Genomic DNA, 10,701 nt, shown 5'->3' on the forward strand with positions numbered 1-10,701 from the left:
TCTGAAATTAATGTACTAAAGATTCAGTTATTAAGGACATTTGAGATAAAAGATCTGGGAGCTGCAAGGAAAGTTTTCGGCATCGATATATATAGACACAAGAAAAGGAGAAGGCTTTAATTATCTCAGAAGGAGTACCTTGAGAAGGCATTGGCAAAGTACGAGATGGATAAGACAAAGCCAGTTAGCATTCCTCACGCGACTCATTTTATGCTTTCTTCTTAATAGCATTTTAAAACCGATAAATAAAAGCAGGAGATGTCTCGTGTGCCTTATTCGAATATGGTGGACAGTTTGATATATGTCATGGTCTGTACTAGACCGGATATTTCACATGCAGTGGGTGTTGTTGGTAGATATATGTCTAATCCCAGAAAGTAATATTGGGAAGCAGTAAAATGACTACTTCGATACATTCGAGGTACGCAAGACTACATCTTATCTTTTGAGAAATCATGGGTCAAGTTAGTTGGATATGTGGATTCTGATTACGCGAGTAGTGTGGATTCTAGAAAATCAACTTCTGATTATCCGTTTGTGCTAATAGGTGGAGCAATCAGTTGAATGTCGAAGCTTCAGTTTGTGGTGGCTCCTTACATGACTGAAGCTGAGTATATGGCAGTGATGGAGGCATTCAAGGAAGGTGTTTGGTTGAGGGAGATGATAAATCAGTTGAGGCTTCAACAAGAAGCCTTGCCAGTTAATTATAACAACGTAAGAGCGATCAAGTCGGCTAAAAAAATTGTTTATCACTCACATACTAAACACATTGATGTTTGTCACCATTTTATCTGACATGTGCTTGAGAAATGAGTCATGATTCTATAGAACATTCACACGAGAGTGAATCCGGCGAACATGCTCAATAAGGTGGTTTTCAAAGAAAAGTTCAAGTTTTGTGCAATTTCTCTAGGCTTTGCGAATGCATGAAAGAAGACAGAGGATGCACGAGAAGCGCCGGTGGATCTATGATACGAAATGGAATTAAAGATGGAGAAAAAATGAGTTATGAATAATGACAATTGAAGACATGGTGGAGATTGTTGTTGATTGATGTCTGAAATTGTAAATCAACATGTTTGTTGATGACAGTTCGATGCCATCGAGCAGGCTTCGATCCCATCAGAAAAATTTGAAATTTATTGAGTTGGTTGCTGGACACTTTTGATGCCCTGCTCGATGTCATTGGTAAAATCCAAGATTTTCATGTTTAGTTGCTAGAATGTTTTGGTTTTTAGTTCGATGCCATTGAAGTATATTCGATGTCATTGACGGTCTGTCGATGTCATCGAAGTCCCATAGAACGTGCCATCGGACGATCACATAGAAAATGTGCAAAATTGCGTAAGTGCGGGATTTGTTTGCAACTTTGATTATAATTCACCTATAGGCTATATATGTGGGTGTAATTGGGATTAGGGTCTATCTCAAGGCTTTCTAATTTGTTCGTAAGATTTTCAACGGCTTGTAAAGGGATATTCTAGGCTTGTTCGAATAGGATATTCTCTTATCTCTTGTAATTTTTGCTTTCATAGTAATATTTGTTGCTTTGTGCTGTAATTTTTTTCCAAAAAGATTTTTTCATATTAAATTCGATGTATTTGTGATTGGACTTGGTTGATTGCGATCAGAGTACTTCGCTTTATTCATCTCTGGGTGCTTCCACAATCCTCCAACAGATTAGTCATGAAATATTGCAAAATTATGTGATACTTGATGCAACCACTCCACCTAATAGTAGGACTGTCAATTAGGAGGGCTGGTCTTTGAGGCCTGGACAACTTCATCTAGGCTTGGCTGGAGTACTAGACCTGAGGCCCAGGCCATATCTAACTTTTAAAGCATATAATAAATAGGCCTGTCTCAGGTTTCATTTAAATCCCATCATCTTGGCCAGAGTAGGATTCAAAAGCATTTTATATTACACACACATGGGGCACACTTAGGGTCCGTTTGGATACCACCAAACAAGTTACTCTTTTTACTTATAACAGATGTTGCACAGAAGGGGCTAGCCAGGCTTGTGCTTATACGGGTCGGTCTTGTTTGTTTGGGCCCATCATGTGCTTGAGCCTAGGTTTTCTGCGGTCCGGGCTTGGAAAGACCATCGCCTGGCCCATTCCCAGCCTGTTGACAGCTCGACCTATTAGGCCTAGCATATTTGGCTTTTTGGACCTAGCGGGACCGCATTTATAGTTGCCAATGACTGGACCTAGGGTTAGCTTCAGCCCAGATTTTGAACCGTTCGGACCAAGCCTGACAGGCTGGGCCAATTAAAAATTTTGATTTTACCCACCTAAGCCCAGCCCATTGACAGCTCTAGGAGCAATGAGTTGAATCTAACCTATAATGGACCAATCATAGGGTTGTGGACAACTTCAAAATTTAATTGAGGCGACTACGGGCTGTCTTTGAAGGCTAATTTACCATGAGAAACTGATTACCTGAGCTGTGTCATGGGCTAACTTAACCTAAGATTCATTCTCACTTAAACCCAAAATAGTATGGCATGAAAATGGAGTAATTGGATGGCTTGTAGTTGATTGGCATGGTTCCAAAACTCACCCACTCGACCCAAAGGTCGGCCAACTTAACTCAGCCAGATATGAAGTTAAGTCAATGGGAAACTCACTCTTAAGATCGACTCAGTCCTAACATCTTTTTCTTAGATGATTCTAAGGGCTCTTATTAAATGTACAATATTCCATTGAACCATCAATTTTAAATGCTTTTTTTTTCATTCCTTATACCTATATATAGAGAGAGGAATGCTCACATGCGCACCTTCTGAGGTTAGCACCCATGTGCACCTTTGCACACGTGTCATGGGCACATAATCTAAATGGTCCACATAATGTGACACCCCTTGAAACTCTACGGGCTCAATTTTCAGAAGAGAAATACAAATTTAGGGAGGAAAATGTTTCCTTTTTACATGGCCCACTAGAGTTTTTTACCTAGCTGAAAATTGAGATTGTGAAGTTTTAAAGGGTGCCGCATCAACCGTTCAGATTCTGTGCCCATGACACGTGTGTAAAGACATAAAAAGGTATGCCGGTGAGCATTCCTCTCTCTCTCTCTCTCTCAACATATATATATATATATGTATATATTCTACGCGGTGGAGTTCATGGGAACTTCCCATGACATCGAGTTGTGTGGGCCCACTGTGATGCGTGTCGAACATCTACACCATCAATCAAATGAACCATTCCATGGCGGTTCTAGAACTTAAAAATCACGTCAATCCGTGACTTGTGTGGGCCACACCACATATAAAAGTTGAGAGGGGTTACCCTTTATTAAAACATTCATAATCATTTGTTGGGCCCGCCGAGATGTGGTTCACAAATTCAGCCCATCCATTATATGGGTATGTGTGTCCCACTTGGATGAGGGGTCAGACTAAGTTTCAGACGCATCCAAATTTCAGGTGAGCCCCACCAAGTGCTTTTATATGTTTTAAGCATGTCTTCACATAATTTTAGATGGTATTGCCCACCTTAGTTCCATATACACTGATTTTTGGGATATCCCATAATTTAAAGGGGACCATCAAATGCACAGTGTTGATGTTCGACATACATCATTGTGGAGCCGACATAGCTCGACATCATGGGAACTTCCCATGATGCCGAGTTGTGTGGGCCCACCATGACGCGTGTCGAAGATCTACCCCATCAGTCAGATGCTTCTTGTATAGTCGGGCACATATAGTCATGTGCACCGTACCATTGCAACCCACCGATGGTTGCTAAATCTAAAATCTTGACTTGGACTCTGTTCCCAACCCGGTTGAGTCAACTAAAAGATGTTACTGAGTCTTTATCTTACGTGACTAATATTTAGTTATTAAATAATGAAAAAGATTTATAATATCTGAAAATATGAAGAATATTTAAATTAGAACAAAAAAAGGGTTCAATATTACGCCTAATAAATAATGCAATGAAATTGTTAAGAAAAACTAAACTTGGGCCGGATTAGTAATCAGGTCTATCGATATGTTCTTTTCTTTTTCGTTTTTCTAGCATGCACCATGCACTCGCGTCATAAGTAGGATTTCACCACCCATGTTTACTTGAACCCAAGAGCTCATGTTGAAGCTCCCGAAAGTCTACCACCGAGGCAAGGACTCAGGCCTGTCTATTGTTGTTGAACTTGGTCCCAACAAGGAGGTTTCAGGGACATAATCCGTCCACAGCATGACCCATCAAATAATGGTTTGGATCGCCCAACCACAAGACCCATTTGACATTTGACTAAGGTGATGATGATGCACAAAACATATCATCAGGTAGCCCAATGATCATGCAGTTCCTCTACTGCTTTTATGGGGAAGCAAGTTGCCTATGACCTAAGGGCACAGAGATATATATACCTGGGCCTAAGGTTGTATGGGGCCCACAAAGATGTCCGTGACAAATCCACTCCATCCGTCCATCCATTTTGAAAAACCATAATAAGACAGGATTCTAAAAATAAACAAGATTCGAAACTCAGGTGCAACATAAGTCGACTCAGTGCGAATCAACTGATGTTTTTTCAAGCTCATATGTTGATTTGGCTATCCAAAGGTAGTGGGGCCTGCAAGTTAGGGTTAACCCTACACTCTCAAGTGGTCACATGATCAGATCCAATTGCAAATTATCAAAATTTAGATACAAATATTATTTACACAATACGATAACAGTGAACGATGTGGATTGCATTGGGACATATGAGCTTATAAAATTAGAATTTTCAGTTTTTTGGATCCTCCTGAAAATTCTAATTTTATTATTTCAAGAATATTAGAGTTGTAGAATTTTGAACGTTCTAAGTTAGGAATTTTCCATTAATCACAAGTAAGAGAGAGTGAAGAGAGAAAAAACTAGGAGGAGAGAAAGAGACGGGGCATGCCTCTCATGCTCCTCTTCGTGCGTGTGTATGGACGACTCCCCGTATGGAGCAACACACGTTGTCGGGACACGTCGCCCCCACGTAGATGGACGTAGATTGCGTCCTACCCCCGCCAGGACGGTAATCCATCCAGGCAGGGCTTTGTGGGGCCCACCATGATGTAAGTGTTTTATCCACGCCGTTCATAGCTTTTATCATATCATTTTAATGCATGATTCTAAAAATAAGGCAGGTACGGCTCTAGTGGACCACACTAAAGGAAGCACTAAAGGAAGATGCAGTGATAATGACACCCACCGTTGAAACCTTTCTAAGGGCCACTATGATGTTTTTTTACCATCGAATCTATTCATAAGGTAATTTAGACGTGGATGAAGTGAAAAAACAAATATCAGCTTGATCCAAAACTTCTCCCGCTCTCAAGAAGTTTTTAATGGCGGACGTTCAATCCCCACTTTGTGGTCAACTTAAGCCTTGCACATGCCTCATTTTTTGCATCATATCTAAAAATGATCTGAGAAAAATGATGATCGTCGTGGATAAAACACTTACATCAAGGTGAGCCCCACAGAGCCCTGCCCAGATGGATTACCAGGGTCGGACGCGATCCGCATCAACCTAGATCACCAATCGGATGATTTGCCTAGTTTACCCCTTTTCTGCGCTCCTTCTAACAAGACGTATATAGATATATATATTTCCATTGATGTCTATGATCCAATCTCAATGGCTATGAATACAAATCCATATATCCATATCGTACACCACGATTCCAGACAATCTGAATCATCCATGATTTCAGAAACATGATTACTTAAAATATAAATGTAAAATTATATACAGCTGAATACAAAATAATGGTTTATTTAGACTATTCAATAAAAACCTTTAGATCATGTGTTAATCAACACCGTTCAAACACTTAACATCCATGTGATCCAAACAAGAACGTATATAAAAAGCAATAAAAATTACACAAACCATGTTAATTTAGCTTTGATCGCCCCTTGAAATGTTTTAAATAATCATGATCAAAATCGGATCAAGATTGAATGCGGGTGAATGTGTCAACTTCAATGAACCGAGCTCCTGATCCAGATGTCCGATTGCATTCAAAAATTAATATTGATTCTTCGTAGAAAAGTTTTAAATGGTGATTCCTCATGGAAAAGACTACCACCCATGCGATCAGAAAGCAAAATGGACATTAATGACGTGGTTGAAATGAAAATCTAAAACCAACGTTTATTGTGGAACAAGTCCGCTCTAATGCCACTTATTAATTTATAAGTCGAACGGCAGAAGAAAAATCTAATTCAACATGTTGAGCCAATGATATGACGACGACAATCTCATATTTTATACTTAATGTAAATCATATACCTGAATGGAAAACTATATTTAATGTCAACAAACGTAAACTAAGGCCCCGTTTGTTAAATCTAAAGTCTAGAGCCTGAATCTGAAATCTGAAGCCTGAATCTGAAATCTAAAACCTGAATCTGAAATCTCAAGTCAAAAAACTTGTTTGGTAACTATGGCTGGAGTCTGAAAATTAAGTATTGAATTTGAAACAATCTGTTTGTTAACAAACATCTGAAATGTCTGAAATATGTTATTTTGACACATTTGCCCCTATCTATCTCCTGTTTGGAAAAGCTTTACATTATAAAGAAATTATTTTTTATTAAATGAAAATAAAATTATTCTATTTAATTCAAATAAACTATAAAGTATTTACTAGAAAATTAAAATATCACATGGTATAAAAATGTCATTGACCTAGACCCCTAAATTTCAGATCATATGGTTCCCACAATCCGCCTCATGTGAGATTTTATACTAGGTCTAATGATCATAAATTAACCATACACGTTGAATTCAGTCATTAGATCGTGGTAAATTAGCTACTTAACCTCTATATCCATTCGCACACTTATCAGATCAAGATTATGACATGTCCATCTTATTCACACCATATGAATATGCTTAACTCACCATTAGAATTACAATCTAAGAAACTTAGACATGTGAAAAAGTCACTCGAATTTAACGATATACCGGTCTTACCCCTAATCACTTCATAAACCCGCTTTATGTCCATCTAAATACAAAACTGATAATACAATCACCTGGATACATGACTAGAATACCAACAATCAAGTCTTCCTAGTTTTAGCATGTCATATGACCGTCCATCGTGGTTGGATCTGCCAAACGGGCCACGTGGATATCATGATAAACCGATCATCATTAAGAGCTTAGGGTATAAGCCCAAACTACCTCGAAATTTGTCAAATAAATATGCACAAATATTATTTTGAATTACCAAGTGAGCTAGTCTATTTAAAAAGACACGTGAGTGATCTATAGTCGATCAAGGCCTAAACTGGACCGATGGAAAGAGTACGAAAAATGAGGAATGTTCCACAAATTTCAAAACATTCGGACGGCGCACCTTGACATAACGGACATCGGAAGCTACTTGAGAAGTGGATGGCAAATTTGTAAATATCCATTACTATTACATGCCACCGTTGACACTCTATTGAACTTCGTGGCCCACCCGATCAATATACCTACTCCATTTTCGAACCTATGTCCTAACATGTTGTGCCAATCTCGGTGAACAAAGTGGACTATACTACTTCAAACAATCTAGTGAACTCCACAAAAATATTCAAGTTTACGTTACTTTCCTGTTTTCACACATCATACGTTATTCGTTATGTAAAGAAGTTTTAATGTTACGGGTCATGCATTGGCAGATCCTTCGGCCCATCTAAAGATTAGATCTACTTCAAATTTGAGACCATAGGTTAGCATGGGGTGCTGAAGATGGTGAATGGAGTGGATCTTCCGGAAGATCATCATAAGTTGACCCCACTTATTTTTAACAACAATATAGAAAAGAAACTCGTCCACATGTAGTAACAGAGGACGTGAAATCGGAAGTGACATCCATCGTTGAAACCTTTCTAAGGGCCACTGTGATGTTTTTTTACCATCCAACCTATTCATTAGGTCATGTACACATGGATGAAGTGAAAACACAAATATCAGCTTGATCTGAAACTTCTCCAGCTCTTAAGAAGTTTTTAACGGTGGACGTTCAATCCCCACCTTATGGTCCAATTAATCATTGGACCTGCTTCTTTTATTTGATCACACCTTAAATTATCTGAAAAAGTTGATGGACGGTATGGATCAAACGCATAAATCATGGTGGGGCATAAAGAAGTTTCACAAAGGTTGATTTTGTATTGCACAAGCAATTTAAAAGAAAAAATTTCCGTAATCACTTGAAAGGGGTACTTTTGGAAACAAAAAATTTTTGTTTAATGAAAAATCACGGAGCGCATTCCACGTTCACGATTAAGCCAAACTCCTATCACGGAAAGAATTCAGTGAAAAACCATTTAGCGCTTTCCGTCTTCCGCGTTAATAACGCATTAACAAACACCACTAAACACGGAAAATTTTCCTCATTCCGTGTTAAGTGCAAAAAATCAGCGTTAACAAACACGGCCTAAGCTTTTCGCACTTATCTAAAAAACTAAGATTAGAGAAGAGGTTTTTCGAATATGTCTAAGCAGGAGGACCATGACTTGCTTTCTAAAAATAAAGGCGGTAGTAACCCATCACAACTCTTCATTTAGGAATCTCCACATTGTAAAAGTCTAGAAAATACTACTTACATGTAGTACAATCCAAGTCCACCTTTTGTGTATTTGAACTGATCACAAATTTATGGGGAACACCTATATGTTCAATCCAAATAATCCAATGGTCAAACCTAACTTGTCATCAAGTGGAGCCCACCTCATAAATCTTAAGTGCCCATCTTAAATGCGGGCACTTTTTTGTGAGTAAATGAGGTGGTTTTGGAGCTTACCTCTCGATGGACTATGCTTGCTTCAAATGTGGGCCCATCGCCAACTTTTATGCATTTATGTGCACTCATTTTATACCCTTAAGCAAGTTGAACGCGGACCATAGTCCATCTTCCCAACACGTGGCCTCCCTTAGGCGAGCATATTAGTTGCGGCTTGACCTCACCAAAGATGATGTGACCCTTACTTTTGGGCCGACCTTGATGTATGTATTCGACATTTACACTATTCATCTATTTTGCCATATCATTTTAGGGCATGATCCACAAAACAAGATAGATCTAAATCTCAAGGGATCATACCATAGGAACTCATGGTGATTGGCCATTGAAAACTTCTCACCGACCACAAAAGTTTTGGACACCCATATACATTTATGTGACCTTCTCAATAGTTTAGGTGGAGAATAAACATTATGGTGGGCCCTAAGAGTTTAATGGTGTGACATTCAATCACCACCGCTTCCTATAGAATGGTCCACTTGAGATTTGGATTTGCTTAGTTTTTGGGCTCATGCCCTGAAATGATATAAGAAAACAAATGGACAACATAGGATATATAATACATACATCAAGGTGGGCCCCAAAGTAAATGTCACACTCTCATTGGTGAGTGTGGGCTGCACCTAACTCGCTCCCCCTCACTGCTTAGCGTCAGCTTATATATCGTAGGGCTGGAAGTTAGGCCAGTTGGTGCTCAAAGCCTAGCCCAACCCAAGGTTCCTATACCTCAACCCTAACCTAACCCAACCTTGAGTTGGGAATTCTCAACCCAAGCCAACCTAATTAGGCTCGGTCGGGTTGATTGGGAGGATACATGTTAATATTTTCATTATTACATTAGTATATTATATCTTAATATACATCTTATTTTTTGTACCTGTGGTTTATTAATTACACGTGCAGTTATTTATCGTAAAGAACTTCATTTTTTCTAAATAAACAAGCTAAATATATAGGACAACTACGTCTTCAAAAGTCATGTTGTGTAGCACACAATCTTTATCAAGTTGAGTCATTGAAAATGATGTGGACCAATGAGATCCAACAACATTGGAATTTCCTATGCCTTCAACACAAACGATCAGCTCTCAATTATAATTTATAAGTAACTTATATATCAATCGAGTATAGGTTAGGTTGGGCAACCTAAGACCTTAACCTGAGCCTGACCCAATTTTTATCAGGCTGGTGTTTGTATAGCCGAAGCCCATGACCAAACCTTATGCACCTTGCCCGAGCCCAACTGAATGTTGGGTCGGTCGAGTTGAACCCACTTGACTTTCAACCCTAATATTTCAACCACTCAATGGTTATTTATTGCAACATGCCTCGTATGGGGTCGTCAATGGGCTAGGTTGGCCCACCTTGGGTCAGCTTGGGCTGGACTATCAGCCCCGACAGCCTGGCTTGGGCTTAAAAATCCATCTTGTTTTAAAATTGAGCCATACCTGGGACGTAGAAGGCCAAAAGCCCACAATCCCGCCTGGCCCACCTCAATAAGTTTTTTTTTTGCTTTTGTTTTTGTTTTTAAATAATTTTTAATCTCTCACACACCTCCACCTCCTCCTCCTCCTCCTCCTCCTCCTCTCTCTCTCTCTCTCTCACCTCCAACCCAGACAATCCTCTCCTCTTCTTCTTCTTCCCTTTGGAAAAATAAAAATAAAAATAAAAATAAAAAACCCTAAAAAGGTGGTTTGATGAATTTGTCCCATCCCACACAAATCCTACCATCATCTTCTTCTTCCACTAGAAATAAAAAAAATCCCAAAGAAGGTGGGCTTGATGAGAACACCCTGTTGACATTGATGTAGACGAGGATGTAAATGTGATGCTTCCAACCCCTCTCCTCACTTCCATTGTTGGATTTCCCGAAACGTACGAAAAAATCTCTACCATGTCTCCCA

The sequence above is a fragment of the Magnolia sinica genome, chromosome 5 (assembly GCF_029962835.1).
Source record: "Magnolia sinica isolate HGM2019 chromosome 5, MsV1, whole genome shotgun sequence".
NCBI lineage: Eukaryota > Viridiplantae > Streptophyta > Magnoliopsida > Magnoliales > Magnoliaceae > Magnolia > Magnolia sinica.